Source organism: Camelus dromedarius, chromosome X, assembly GCF_036321535.1.
Source record: "Camelus dromedarius isolate mCamDro1 chromosome X, mCamDro1.pat, whole genome shotgun sequence".
Classification (NCBI taxonomy): Eukaryota; Metazoa; Chordata; class Mammalia; order Artiodactyla; family Camelidae; genus Camelus; species Camelus dromedarius.
In genome coordinates this window covers 8,287,667-8,303,098 of record NC_087472.1, presented here as the reverse complement: position 1 = coordinate 8,303,098, position 15,432 = coordinate 8,287,667, and the positions used below count along the sequence as shown (strand labels likewise).

The following is a 15,432-nucleotide window of genomic DNA, read 5'->3' as shown; positions in this document are numbered from 1 at the left end:
CACAGATTGCATGATTTTCTCTGTAAAAAATACTCCTGAATCAGCAATAACAAAAAATCTTCTGGGACTCATAAACAATTATAGCAAGGTTGCAGGATACATGGTTAATACACATACCACACCATTTTATATAAGGAACTTGAGCATCCTCAGATTTTGGTATCTGCAGGGAGTCTGGGAACCAATCCCCTACAGACACCAAGGAAGGGGATAAAAAGCAATTGATTTTCTATATACCAGCAGTGAACAATTGGAATTTGAAATTAAAAACACAGCAACATTTACATTGGTATAAAAAAGATGAATTGATCTTTGACAAAGAAGCAAAGTTTATTTAGTGGACAAAAGAAAGTCTTTTAAACAAATGGTGCTAGAACAACTGGACACCCGAGTAAAATGAAAAAAAAAAATGAGTCTAGACACAGATTTTATACCTCTTACATCTTTCACAAGAATTAACACAAAATGGATCATAGGCCTAAATGTAAAACACAAAACTATAAAACTTCTAGAATACAATGTAGGAGAAAACCTATGTGAACTTGCATGTGGCACTGAACTTCTAGATCCATAAAAGAAAAAATTACTAAGTTGGACTTCATTAGTACTAGAATCCTCTGCTCTGGGAAAGACACTGCTAATAGAATGAAGAGAAAATCCACACACACTGGGATAAAATATTTTCAAAACATATAACTGATAAAAACTTGCATCCCAAATATTTAAAGAACTCTTAGAACTCACCAGTAAGAAAAATAAAAAACAACTAAAATGTGGGCAAAAGATCTGAACAGACACTTCAACAAAGAGATACACAGATGGCAAGCCATGTAAAAATGCTCAACACCATATGTTAGGGATTTGCAAGTTTAAATTTAACAATGACATACCACTACCTACCTATCTACCTACCACTACATACAACCTATTAGAATGGCTAAAATTCAAACCACTGACAAATGCTGGTGAGAACACAGAGCAAAAGGAATTTCATTCACTGCTGGTGAGAAAGCAAAATGGTACAGTTAATTTTGGAAGACAGTTTGGCAGTTTCTTACAAAATTAAACATAGTCGTACCATACAATGTAACATTTTTACTCTTAGGTATTTACCCGAATTGACTTGAAAACTTTCGTGTGCACACAAAAACCTGCACATGAATACTTACAGCAGCCTTATTCATAATTGCCAAAAATTGGCAACAACCAAGATTTTCTTCAGTAGGTGAATGGCTAAGCAAACTGTGGCACATCAATACAATGGAATTTTATTCAGCCATAAAATGGAATGAGCTATTAAGCCACAAACAGAAATGGAGGAACATTAAAAGCACATTGTTAAATGAAAAAAGCCAGTCTGATAAAGGTAGTATTTTATTCCCGCTATATGGCATTCTGTAATGGCAAAACTGCGTAGACAGTAAAAAAAAAAAAAAAAAAAAAAAAAAAAATCAATGGTTGCCAGAGGTTGAGGGATGAGAGTAGAAGGGATAAATAGGTGAAGCGCATGGGATGTTTACAACAGTGAAACTACCTTGTATGATACTATAATGGTGCATATATGACACTATGAATTTGTCAAAACCCATGGAACTGCACAACACCAAGTGTGAACCCTAATGTAAACTATGAATTTTAATTAATAATATATCAATATTGTTTTATCAATTATAACTAATGTACTATACCAATGAGAGATACTAACAATAGAGGAAAGTGGGGGGAGTTGAGGCACTATATGGGAACTCTGCAGTTTTGCTCAGTTTTTCTGTAAATCTAAAACAATTCTAGCAAATAAAAGCTATTATTTAAAATAAAATAACATGAATAAAAGTATATTGTTATGCTGTCCATCTTAAACTTATACATCAATCATATCTCAATAAAACTGGAAAAAAATTAAAATGTTTAAAAGAATTTTTCAAAGTGCACTGAACATCACTGTATAATAATCTTGGAATGAATTTCTATTTGTATAGGCTAGAGTTCCATAAGTAAGCTCAGTAAATATGTATGGCTATATTTAAGATGCTTGTCATAGCCGAATTGATTTCTCGAAGTGTTTTACCAATTCCCACACCAGCGACCACTGTTACATCTCAGACTCTCATCGGGGATTTTACATTTGTCAAGCTGGCTCTTCCCTAATTCTGGCAAGTCAACTCACAAAAGAGGATATATTGGTCCTAAGAGAGAGAAGTTATGAGGATATAGACAGGCTAGCAAGAGACAACACTCTTCCGTAGCTATTTGTACTTAAGTAGGTGTTTGGACTTAGTTGCTCAGCATCCAAGCCCCTGTTTTAACAGTTAGCTGTATCAATACACTGAACAATGTTCTTCTCTTCTCTTTGTAAGTTAAATTTATCAGTAAAAAGATACATAACTTTGTATACACATAAACTAAAAGACCCTTAGTGTTTTATCAGTTGTCTGTCCATTTCATTGCTGAGAAGTACTGCACCGTATGAGTGTAACACAGTTCCGCCATCCTTTCAGCAATTGACGGGCATTGGGGTTGTTTCCAGTTTGGGGCTACTATGAATAAATCTATAAATATGTGCATTCAAGTCTTTGTTGGTAAATCTCAAAAGGGTTATGCTAAGTGAAAAAAATTCAGATGCAAAAGAGTACTTATTGTATAGTTTTATTCACATATTATAAAAGAGTCGAAATCTCAGTGATAGAAATCTAATCAGCAGGGAGGAGACAGACTGCAAAGGAGCACAAGGAAATTTGGGGAGTGATGGAAATGTTCTATATCTTGATTTTGGTGGTGGTTATATGATTATATTAATTTGTAAAAGTCATCAAACTGTACACTTAAATTTGGTAACATTTACTGTATGTAAATTATATTTTAATAAAACCAACCAGAAAAAGGAAAAAGACAGTCATTGATTCTCAAGGATAGTACAGTCCCCACCTGCCTCACAGTTTGCGAGACAGCCTTCCCCACATGGACACTAGTTCATCACATTACGCGAGGAAGTGTTAGTTCCTCCTCTTCATCGCCTTAGTATCTCCTTCTCTTTCAGAACTTTGTTAGCTGACTGGGAGTGCGAAAGAACACTGCTGCTGAGCCATACACTTTTTTATGGCCTTTTTCGCAACAACAGAAAGATGCAGCTGAAGCACTGAAAATAACGTTTATAATGACTAGATTTTCCGTCAAGAATGATTCTCATTCAGTCTCCATCTGGCGGGACTTACAGACACAGTTTTATTCTTTCAACTGTACAGTGTTTATGATTGTATCAACATTGTCTATCATAGTGCCTGGCATAGTAAGCAATCCATAAATATTTATTGACTGAAAAAATATAGTTAAATGGTTCATTCTGTTTTAAAGTGTTCTACTGAAAAAATATTTAAGCTTGAAGAGAAAACCTTAACTACAATGCAGTCTATAGTCACAGACCACTAGCCCCTTTAGAAACTGTAGGACCTGGCGCAGTTCTCCAGTCAGATAGTCCCATCAGGACCAAACCACAGTTTTCCCATTTGCCAGGAGTGGGGCTGGCTATGGCTCACAATTGAGTGCCTTTTTGGGAATTGCCCTTGACCTAAATAAGCCACCTTGCCCCCTCCCTACCGGCACCTTGCATCTGATGACTAGTTAGTGCGGGGGGACAAAGACTACCAATTCTGCTTTACTCAGGCCCCTCACATCTACTGAACCTGGGAGAACACAAGAAACTTCCTGCACACAAAGGTTTACTTCTGAGTCTGAGGGGAATCTAACTTAAGACAAACATCAAGTAAGAAAAATTAAAATATATACATACACATACATACAATTTATACATATGTATATATAATATGTATATGTAATATATGTACATACATACTTATGAGAAATACATATACCTTACATATGATGATTAATATTATGTGTCAACTTCACTGGAGCACATCATATGCAGATATTTGGTCAAACATTCTGAGCGTTTCTATGAAGATGCTTTTAGATGAGACTAACATTTAAATCAGAAGACTGATTAAAGCAGATTGTCTTCCCTAATGTGATTAGGCCTCATCTAGTTAATTAAAGACTTGAATAGAACAAAAAGGCTGAGTAAGAAGGGACTCCTGCTACCTAGCTGTTTTGAGCTGGAACATTGGGTTTTTTTTTTTTTACTGCCTTTGGAGATGAACTGAAACTGGTTCTTCCTGGGTCTCAGTCCTGCTGACCTTTGGATGAGAATACACCATCAACTCTCCTGGTTCTCACTCCTTTAGTCTCAGACATAACCATCAACTCTCCTGGGTCTCCAGCTTGCCAACTTCCTGTCTTGGGACTTCTCAGCTTCCATAATCATGTGATCTAATTCTTTATAATAAAACACACACAGACACACAGACACACAGACACACACACATCCTTTGGTTCTGTTTCTATGGAGAACTATGACTAATACAATATGTATATGTGCATGTATGTGTGTGTACACATACATACGATCAAGCGCTATTAGACTACTGACTGATGGATAAATGTTGAAACCATAGAGAAGATGCAATATAAATAAAATAAACACCAATTTCAAATAGATATCAAACCTCAATGAGTTAATAAAGTATAATTCTCCTTCCACTGAAGTATCGGTCTCATTCATTTCAAAACTGAATTGTAATTCTCATAATAGCAGCCACCATTATTTAGCTCCTACTCCAAAGCCCTGTAATAATTTTTAATTAAATTTTATTTTTTTAATGAAAATATCATACTGTTTCATTTGTAACTATTCTATCATGTATTTCCAGACAATAAGGACTTTGTGATTAAAACTTACCCCTATACCGTTATCTCTCAGAAAAAAAGTAATAATTTCTTATCTTCATGAAAATACCACTGGGTGTTCAAATTCCTCAATTATCTTCTATTTTTTACAGTGTAGTTGTTTGAATTAGCATCTAAACAAGTTCTATACATTGAAAGTGTTTCTCATATATCTTAAATGTTTTTTAATCTATAGTTTTCTCTTCCATTCTCCCCCTCTTTTACATTATTTTTAAGGAAAGTGGAAAAGTAGATTATTTTTTATGGTAGGCTGAAAACTATGTCCTCTCAAAGATATCCACATTCTAATCTGTGGAACCATGGAATGTTACCTTATATGGCAAAAATGAAAAAGATTTTGCAGATATAATTAAGTCAAGGATCTTGAAAAAGAAAGATTATTTTAGATTACCTGGTGATCCCTAAATACAATCACAGATATCTTTAGAAGTGAGAGATAGAGTGAGATTTTACATACACAAAAGAGGACACTCCAGTATGACCAGAGAGTCAGAGGCTGGAGTGATGTGGCCACAAGCCAAGGAATGCTGGCACCCACCAAAAGCTGGAAGAGACAAGGAACAGATTTTCTCCCAGAACCTTTGGAGGAAATTTGCCCCTGCTGATGCCTTGATTTCAGCCCAGTGATACTTACTTAAAATTTCTGGCCTCCAGAACTGCAAAAGAATAAATTTGTTTCTTAAAGCTACCAAATATCTGGATGTTTGTTACAGCTGCTATAGTAAACTAATACATTTTCCCTGAAGAAATCCTTCGTCTGTTTTTTGATTTCATCCCTTTTATTCTTCTTAACTATGTTCTTCTGGCTTATTTATTTCCTGCTCATTGACATTTCTTTTGCAAGATGATTTTATAGGTGTTTTATATACCTTACTGGTGGTATATCCTCTCAGATTGTTTCTCTTCTGTAATTTTTAGTGCCTATTGTTAAATATTGCTTAGATCCATTTATTCATTAAGGATTACTAAATAGTTAAAAATCTCTGTGGTAGGCATTTTATATATTATCTTCAATCTTAGCAACAAAGTTGTATTTTTGGTATTATCTGCTCAGAAAGCTAATAAAAGAACCACATTTTGAAAGCAGAGGATTAAAACCCAAAGTCTGGGATATGTCTATAATGCTTCACTTTTACCAGGAATCTTGAGCGAAACAAGGCTGAGAATTAGACATGTTTAGATGACAGATCCCCACCACTGTCCTCAGTGTTAGATGGAGACTAGACGTCTCTGTGGGAAAAACATTTCTCACGTACGTGTTATAAATCAAACGTGTGCACTGCAGCCCCTCAGATTTTAATATGTATTCTAAAGGCTGTCCTGACCCAGTTTCAAGGCCCTGGCTAGAGGCCGGTCCAGTTCCCTTCCTGAGTAGCTAATTAAGCGCACACCCCAATCACTTTCTTTATCAGGCTCTCACACGCCGGGCCACTGTGAACCTGCTCTAATCATGCCCCGGCCCAGGTACAAGACAACTAGGGACAGCTCTGATGCCCAGGGGGAGGAGAAGTTATTCAAATCAGCTAATCCACAGGGAGTCACAAAACCTAGCTCACCCCACTCCACTTGCCATACATAAGCTTCCCTCTACAGATCCAGCCTGCCCTCACCTTGTCCCCAGATACAACCTGCTGTGCGGCCCTGCCTGGTGACCTTCTCTCACTCAGAGATATAAGTAACAAAGAGTTCTGCCTTTTATCTGTCCCAGTGTTGGTGTGTTGTATCCCACGGTCAAAAAGATTTAAATCTTGTAAGAAAGACTATTCTAGCTTTACATAGGAAAAATAAAGTTAGGTCATACTTTGACTTGTTTTTCTTCTTTAATCACCCATAACTTTGCATAGACCATTAAAAGTTTTTTAAAAATCTCACAGCTACTATTTTATTTTGATCTTTCTTTTCACACTAACCTGCTGAGGACGGCAGAATAAGGATTACTGTTTCTACTTTATAACTGAGGAAAATAAGACTTCAAACAGCGGAGTGACTTACCTAAAATCAAACAGATAATAATGGACAGAGCTGGGAATTGCAAGATACTATGATTCTAAGTCAGTGGTCCATGCTGTTATTTCCAATGGTCATGTACCTATCCATTCATCCATCTACCCATCCAACATTTATTGAGTACATAACCTAGGTAAACACTAGGCTCCAGGGGATACAGAAATGAATCTGGCACAATATCCACACTCAAAAGATCACAAGAAATAGACAGGGAAAATAAAATTATAATACAGTGCACTAGGTTCTATTAGAAAGTACTTGGTGCTCTAGAGGGTCTGGGGTGGGGGGTCTTTATCTCCAGCATAAGGAAAGTCTTCCATTATCATTAAAGACTGATCAACATGTGACAGTTTTGCAGAGGTCAGGTACATGGGTAGAGAGAGCAACATTCAATTCATTTCCCAAAACACTTCAGAGGAACCATGCCAAGCAGTCAGCTTCAAACATTAACACCACAGTTCCTTCCTTCAAAGGGTGTATTAGTTACTAGGGGAGACAAGCATGTAAAAAAATTACAATAAAGTGTGATAACTTTAATTAGATAAAAATGTACAGTTGGGGCGCAAAAAAAGGATGACAAACTCTACTTGAGAGAAGACAAAAGAATAAAAGACAGCCTCCCAGCATAAGTGACTGTGGTGATGTCTTGAAGAATGAAAAAAATCTTCTACAACGAAAGCTACAAAGAAGGAGCCACAATGAGGTGGGTAGGAGGGGTGGAGATGTGATGTAGTCAAGACCCACACCACCAGGCAGACGACCCACAAAGGGGAGGATAATCACACCTGCAGATGTTCTCCCCAAGGCCCGAGGGCTCTGAGCCCAACATCAGGCTCCCCAACCGGAGGGGCTCCTGCACCAGGAAGATGAACCCCCAGAAAAATTGGCTTGGAGGCCAGCAGAGCTTAATTTTGGGTAAGCCAGAAGGCTAGGGGAAACAGAGACTTCACTCTTAAAGGGCACACACAAAATCTCACAGGCTTCGGGACTCAGGGCGGAAGCAGTAATATAAAAGGAGCCTGGGTCAGACCCACCTGCTGATTTCAGAGAGCCTCCCAGAGAGGCAGGAGGCAACTGGAGCTCACTCTGGGGACATAGATGTTGGCAGCATGCCATTTTTGGAGTTCATCCTACCATGAGGACACTGATGCTGACAACTGCCATTTTAGAATCTTCCCTCTAGCTTATTAGCACCAGAACCTGGCCCCCACCCACCAAATGGTCTGCATCAGCCCTGGGACACCTCAGGCCAAGTAGCCAGGTGCCCTGGGACTCAGCTTTGCCTATCAGAAGGCCCAGGACCTGGCCCCACCTACCAGTGAGCTGACATTAGCCCTGTGACCCCTGACACCCTATACCCAGGTGTCAGACCTGGCCCTGCCCCAAAATGGACCAACACCAGCTCTAGGACACATAGGCCCTGCAGCCAGGGATCTCAGGATCTGACTGTCAATCACTGGCACTAGCCTCAGGATGTGGCCTTACCCACTAGTGGGCAGAACCCAGCTCCAGGAACCCTAGGCCCCAGCCCTAACCACCAGCTGGCCAGCACCAACTCCAGGATCCCCAGGGCCCTGTAGCCAGAGACCTTGGGACCCGGCCCCACCTACCAAGGGGCCAGAAACCAGCCCTGGGACCACCATGGCCCAATAGTCAGCCATGTTAAAACCTGGCACACCCACCAGCAGGCCAACACTGGGTCTGGGACCCCTGGGCTCCACAACCAGCCACCCTGGGACCTGGCTCCACCCACCAGTGGGTCAGTGCCAGTGCTAGGACATCCTGGGGTTATGTAGCCAGCTGCTTGTAAACCAGTCCTACCCACCAGCAGGCTGGCCCCAGGGCCAGGACTCCATGGGCCATGCAACCAGCTGTGCTAGGACCCAGCCCTGACCACCAAAACCAGCAGTTTCCACACAAGGCAGGGCCTGGCAACCAACTGGACCAGAAGCCAGCCACCCCTACCAGCATGCACACAGTGAAGGAAACTATTATCAAACAAAAAGGCTGCCTACTGAATGGGAGTTAATATTTGCAAATGATATGTCCAATAAGGGGTTAATATCCAAAATATATAAAGAACTGATAAAACTCAACATTAAAAAAAAACAATTAAAAAATGGGCAGAGTATCTGAATAGACATTTTTCCAAGAAGGAAATGCAAATGGCCAGCAGGAACATGAAAAGATGCTCAACATCACTCATCATCAAGAAAATGCAAATCAACAACACAAAGAGATATCACCTCACACCTGTCAGAATGGCCACAACACAAATAACAAGTGTTGGCCGGGATGTGGGGAAAAGGAAACCTTCATGCACTACTGGTAGGAATGTAAATTGCTGCAGCCACTATGAAAAACAGTATGGAGATTCCTCAGAAATTAACAATGGAACTATCATATGATCTAGCAATTCCACTCTTGGGTATTTATCTGAAGAAATTGAAAACACTAATTTGAAAAAATATATGTACCACTGTGTCCATTGTAGCATTATTTACAGTCAAGATATAGAAGCAACCTAATTGCCCATCAACAGATGAATTGATAAAGATGTGATATATATAGACATATATATGCCATAAGAAAGAATGAAATCTTGCCATTTGCAACAAAACAGATGGACCTAGATGGTATTATTGTAAATGAAGTAAGTCAGACAGAGAAAGACAAATACAGTATGATTTCACTTACATGTGGAATCTAAAAAAAACAGAACAAAGGAACAAACTAAACAGAGAGAGAGAGTCATAGATACAGAAAAGAAACAGGCGGTTACTAGAGGGGAGGGGTGGGGGAAGGAGGGAAGTAGGTGAGGGAGTCTGAGATGTACAAACTTCCAGCTGCAAAATAAGTCATGAGTATGAAATAGGCAGTGTGGGGAATACGCTCAATAACTATGTAAGAGCTTTGTATGGTGACATATTGTAATTAAACTTACCACAGTGATCATTTTGTAATGTATAGAAATATCAAATCACTATGTTGTACACCAGGAACTAACATAGTGCCATTGGTCAATTATATTTCAAAAGCAAGCAAACAAAGTCACAGAAAAAGGGATCAAATTTGTGGTTACCAGATTTTGAGTGGGGGGATTGCACGAAGGTGGTCAAAAGGTACAAACTTCCAGTTATAAGATAAATAAGTACTAGGGGTATCATGTACAACACGATACACATAACACTGCTGAACACTATATATGAAAGTTGTTGAGAGTAAATCTCAAGAGTTCTCATCACAAGGAAAATTTTTTTCTATTTCTTTAATTTTGTATCTGTATGAGATGATGGTGTGCACTAAACTTACTGTGGTAGTCATCTCAGGATGCATGTAAGTCAGATTATTATGCTGCACACCTTAAACTTATTCAATGCTGTATGTCAATTATATCTCTCATTAAAACTGGAGGAAAATTTTTTAAATATATGCTTGTGTAACCATAAGGAACTGCTAGCCGGTGAGAATACAAACTCACCCCATACTAACTACCTACATATAGGTCACACTCTTCAAATAGTCAAATGGCACACCAAGTGATTTGAGCTCTTGGCAGAGGTCTCTGAAAACTTCCTTGCTTTGCATCAGAGATTCCCCTAGTAAAAGATTATTTGATTAGATCCATTGTTTCTAGCCGACCTCCGTAAGGCCACCTGGGAGTCCCCATCAAGGCGGGTACACTTGCCTCTTGGCAAGGTAAAATACGACTTAGCAGTTCTGTTTAGGGACTTGAACACAGGGAAAGAACTGAACATGTCACATCACAACTTTGAAAACAACAGTACAAAAGATGAATTAAAAAGCAATGTACACTTTTCCAGATCACAACACAGGTAATTCTAATTTCCAGGGATGTAAAAAGAAGCCAAACTCTCAGCTCAGATTCATTTCACAATATTATCACGTCAACCTTTTCCTCTTCGGTGGCCCTGACCTTGACTCACTCTCCCATTGGTGCGCTGCCTGGTAGGACTATGAATCATGCCAGAAATCAGATGGGTCCAAAGGGAGACCTGTCATTCCTCATAAAAGTAATTTGGGAAGCGTATGTACAATGACCATGACACTAATGCTAAGGGGTGTGGAGCATTTTTTTAACATTAAGAGCAAGTTTCCTCAGGCACCAGAAAAATCCCTCCAGTTATGTAAATGAATGTAGGACTTCAAAAAAGGACAAGTCATAAAGGGAAAAGGAGAGCTGGGAAGTGTGTGATGCGCGCAGACATATAATGAAGAAGTATGATTGAAAGTGGACTTTGATGTTTTTGCCTTCTAACCACTTCAGCGTCCTGATATTCACACAGCACACACACGTTCCTATCACTCATTCTAGAGATTTTCAAAAACATTTTTCTCTTTCAAATATAAAGAGACTTCAATTTTTTGAGTTTTCATTTTAAAGCTTTGTGTCCCCACCCGAAATTACCTCCACCACCCACACGTCTGCCCCAAACCTAACCTAGCCCCAGCATCTTCCCACAGTCAGCTGTCGTTTCCTAGACTGTCTAGAACAGTTAGAATCAGCTCCATTTAGTCACACCTAATATCATTTTGCCTCAAATCCTTCAGGACTCAATTTGAGCTTCTGGTGAGTCTTCCCTAACCCTAGAGTTATCAGTTAGCTGCCCTTCCTGTCTTTTCATAGCACCTAATCTATACTGTCATCCTAACGTTAATCTTACTGTAACTAGAGGTTTGCAAATCTATATCCAGGACTGCCTTAGAAATTTATTATGGCAGGGAACTCGTTTGATCTATATGGTAGAGTACCTAGTAATTGGTAAGAAATCAGGAAGTGACCTTGTGAAATTTTAAAGAGCAATGATACAGACAAACCTCTGGGAAATGTAATGAAAATAAAATAGAAAATTCAAGTACAAAAATCTAGAAACAGGAAAGATTCTATTGCTAATAACAGATATAGAGGAGATTTTGTTAATAATGAAAAAATTCTTGAGGAAATAAATGGTTTTGTGAGAGTATAAAAACTATCAAAATTGGCACAGAAGTAGAAAACTTAGAAAGACTAATAACTGCGAAAAGAATAGGAAATGCTATCAAAGCTCCTCTGAAAGGCTTCAGGCTCACAGTTAGTGGTAGAGTTCCTTACAGCACTTATTCTCAACTGGTGAGTGTGTTTTTGGGGACACTGCTCTCCAGGGGACATCTGGCAATGTCTGGAGACATTCAGGCTTGTCATACTTTGTGGGAAGGGGGGAGCGGGGCTGTCTACTGACATTCAGCCAGTAGAGACCAGGGAGACTGCTAAACACCCTACAGTGCACAGGACAGATTCTCACAGCAAAGACTTCTTCCAGCCCAAAATGTCAGTAGTGCCAGAGCTGAGAAACCCTGCTCTACGCTTTTAAAGAAAAAGTGATTTCTATGCGATATACAACATTCAATACATAGGAAAAGAAGGAGGGCTCCTTAAACAACTTCTAATGTAAACATTACTCTGATGCCCAGACGTGAGAGAGATAATATCGAAAAGATATAAGCCCCTATAGACTGAATATATATATGTATCTCAAGGACATCAAGTAAAAGAATAACCAATCTAGCAGTACATGTAACATATTTAATAATGGGTTTTATTAACTGTGGTTAAGATCACTTAAAGTGAGATCTACCCTCTTTACAAATTTTTAAGTGCACAATACAGTATTGTTAACTATGGGTACAATGACTTCTAAGAAAGTGGATTCATGCAGTATTTGTCCCTCTGTGTCTGGCTCACTTCACTTAGCATAATGTCCTCCAGGTCCATCCATGTTGTCATAAATGGCAGGATTTCCTCTTTTAAGGCTGAATAATATCACATTACACTTTTCTCTATCCATTCATCTGTCAATGACATTGAGGCTGTTTCCGTACCTTGGCTATTGTAAATAGTGCTGCCACAACCGTGGGAGTGCAGAGATCTCCTTGAGATCCTGATTTCAATTCTTTTGGATAAATGTCAGAAGTGGGATTGGTTGATCATATGGTAGTTTGAGTTTTAACTTCTATGTTGTTTCATACACTTGTCCATAATGTCTGCACCATTATATATTTCATCACAACATAAAATGATTCTAATTTCTTCTCACCAACACTTGTTATCTTTTTTTTTTTTTTTTATAATAACCATACTAACAAGTGTGAGGTGATAGACCACTGTGGTTTTGATTTGCATTTTTAAATCCCTAAAATGCAAGGATTATATAACATTTAAAATTTTATTAGTTTAATTAATTACATCACTAAGAAAATTCTTTCAGTTATTTTTATTGTGATTAAAATATAACATAAATTGTACTGTATTAACCATTTTTAAGTGTACAGTTCAGTAGTATTAAGTATGCTTACATTGCTGTACAATAGATCTCTAGAACTTTTCCATCCTACAAAACTAAAAGTCTATACCCATTTAACACTAATTTTCCCCCCTCCCTCCCCACAATTTTTGGCAACCACCTTTCTACTTTCTGTTTCTATTGTTTGACTACTTCAGATGTTTTACATGAGTAGAATCTTTTAGTATCTGTCCTTTTGCAACTAGCTTATTTCACTTAGCGTAATGTCCTCAAGGTTCATCTAAATTTTAGCATGTGACAGGATTTCCTTTTTTTGAGGCCGTATAATATTCCATTGTGTGTATTATACCACATTTCCTTTTTTCCAGTTTTATTGAGATATAACTGACATATAACACTGTGTAAGAGTAAGATGTAAGTGATGAGTGGACAAATTTATATACTGTGAAATGATTACTACCGTAGGTTTAGTTAACATTGCCTTCATGTCACATAATTATCATTTCTTTCTTGTGGCGAGAACATTTAAAATCTACTCTCTCAGCAACTTTCAAGTATATAATACAATATTGTTAAATATAATCACCAGGCTTGAATTTTGCACAATTTGTCCAAATCTCCCCATTTTGCCCACCCTACAGCCCCTGGAAACCACAATTCTACTCTCTTAGAACTTCATGATGGAGCCCAAGAAGCAGTTAGTAGGATCCATGTACCTACAGTGTCCCCAGACAGTCCTATCTGCTGCTCTCCCAGCCTCTTTCCACCCCCGCCCCAGTCATGCAGCTCCTGACTCAGTACCCTAGATCCTGCGGTAAGACAGAAATGGGCCTCTCTGCAACGTCCCATACAACTGAGGAAGGCAGGCACTCGTTCATGCTCTCATTTTCCCAAGTAGCAGAAATCATGAACCAAGAAGGTCTTGCTTGGCACTGAGCTGTGCCACCTTGGGGTAGGGTTGACGTAGATAAAGTTAAACTGGGCCTCTTACTCTCCAATGGGTCCAAACTCATTTGGGTTTTTGTTTTTGTTTTTGTTTTTTCTCCAGCAGTGTGCTGGAACTTCTCGGATGGAAACCTGGGCTTCCACAAAAGCTCTCCCGTCTGTGGGTGACTGTCTAAGACAGTCTTCTCCAGGGGTGCCTGAATGGGGACTGAGAGGGCCCGAAGCTGGTTCATGGGTCGCTACAGTATCCACAGCCAGGACTGACGCTTGTATGCCCACCGCTCAACGCACAGCTGGGTGAGGCTCCTCCCACCTTCCTTGCTGGATCCCACAGTTCCCACAAAGGCACTTCTGTCCATGAATAGGTGCGAAACTGTTCATGTGGGGGCGCGGGCTACAATGAGGGATGTCTTATTCAGCTCTGTTGCTGATGTCATCCCCACAGAAAATTTTAAAAGATGAGGAAAACTTCTCAATAAATAAAGTATTTTTGATGAAATTAAAAATGGTTCCTGACAAAATTTTTAGCAAATGAGAAATAAAAAGGTACTAACATGATAAATCACAGCCAACATCACAATTCTTTATGCAACATTATAATGTAGACATTCCATTAAGTGAAATACTATTTGAGCAGAAGCCTAAATGAAAGGATAGAAGAAGCCATCAGAGGTTTGGGAGAAGAGCTTTCCAAGAAGAAAGAGGATAGCTAATGCAACAGCCCTGAAGTGTGAATGTGATTGGAGTAGTTAAAAAAAAAAAAAAAAAAAAGCAAAAAGATCACTGTGGCTGGAGTGTAGTGAGCAAGACAGAGAGGTTTTATTCTGAGTGCAATGGGCAATCGTGGAGGGTGGGAGCAAGAGTAATATGATATGATCTGTATTCAATATATTCTGGTTTTCCTCATTAATACCACTAATATTCTCCCAATTAGCCACAAAGGAAACATCAAAGGCATCTTCAGCAACCTCATGCAGATTCCACGTACAACTGGTCAGCAAGGTTTGCTGGTTCTACTTCTCCAATGACTCTTCTAAGTGGCCCTTCCTCTTCACCCACTGCCACTGCCTAGGTTCATGCCCCATAATCTCTCATCTGGACCATGCTGATTATCTTAACCGGTCTTACGCCACAAATCCAGACACCATGCTGATGCAAATGCCCTTCTTGAAATACATAAGGGATAAGTTCTAGAAATCTCTTTAGCTTGACACTTAATGCCCTTCTTGACTCTTGCTTCCCTTTGCAGCCCCATTTCTCCCTTCATAGTAAGGGTGTCAGCTCTTTCCCTGGACTAAGTACTATTATTTCAAGCACTTTCTGCTGTTCCCTGCCTCTGGTCCTCTGCTTGTTTTGGCACCTTAACTTCTCTAGG

At 39.1% G+C, this 15,432-nt stretch overlaps 1 pseudogene; it reads right to left on the bottom strand.

Annotated features, from left to right (window-relative positions):
* The window catches only part of LOC135320202 (tigger transposable element-derived protein 1-like), a 61,654-nt pseudogene extending 47,364 nt beyond the window's left edge, over nucleotides 1-14,290 (bottom strand).
* Between the last annotated feature and the right edge of the window lie 1,142 nt (nucleotides 14,291-15,432).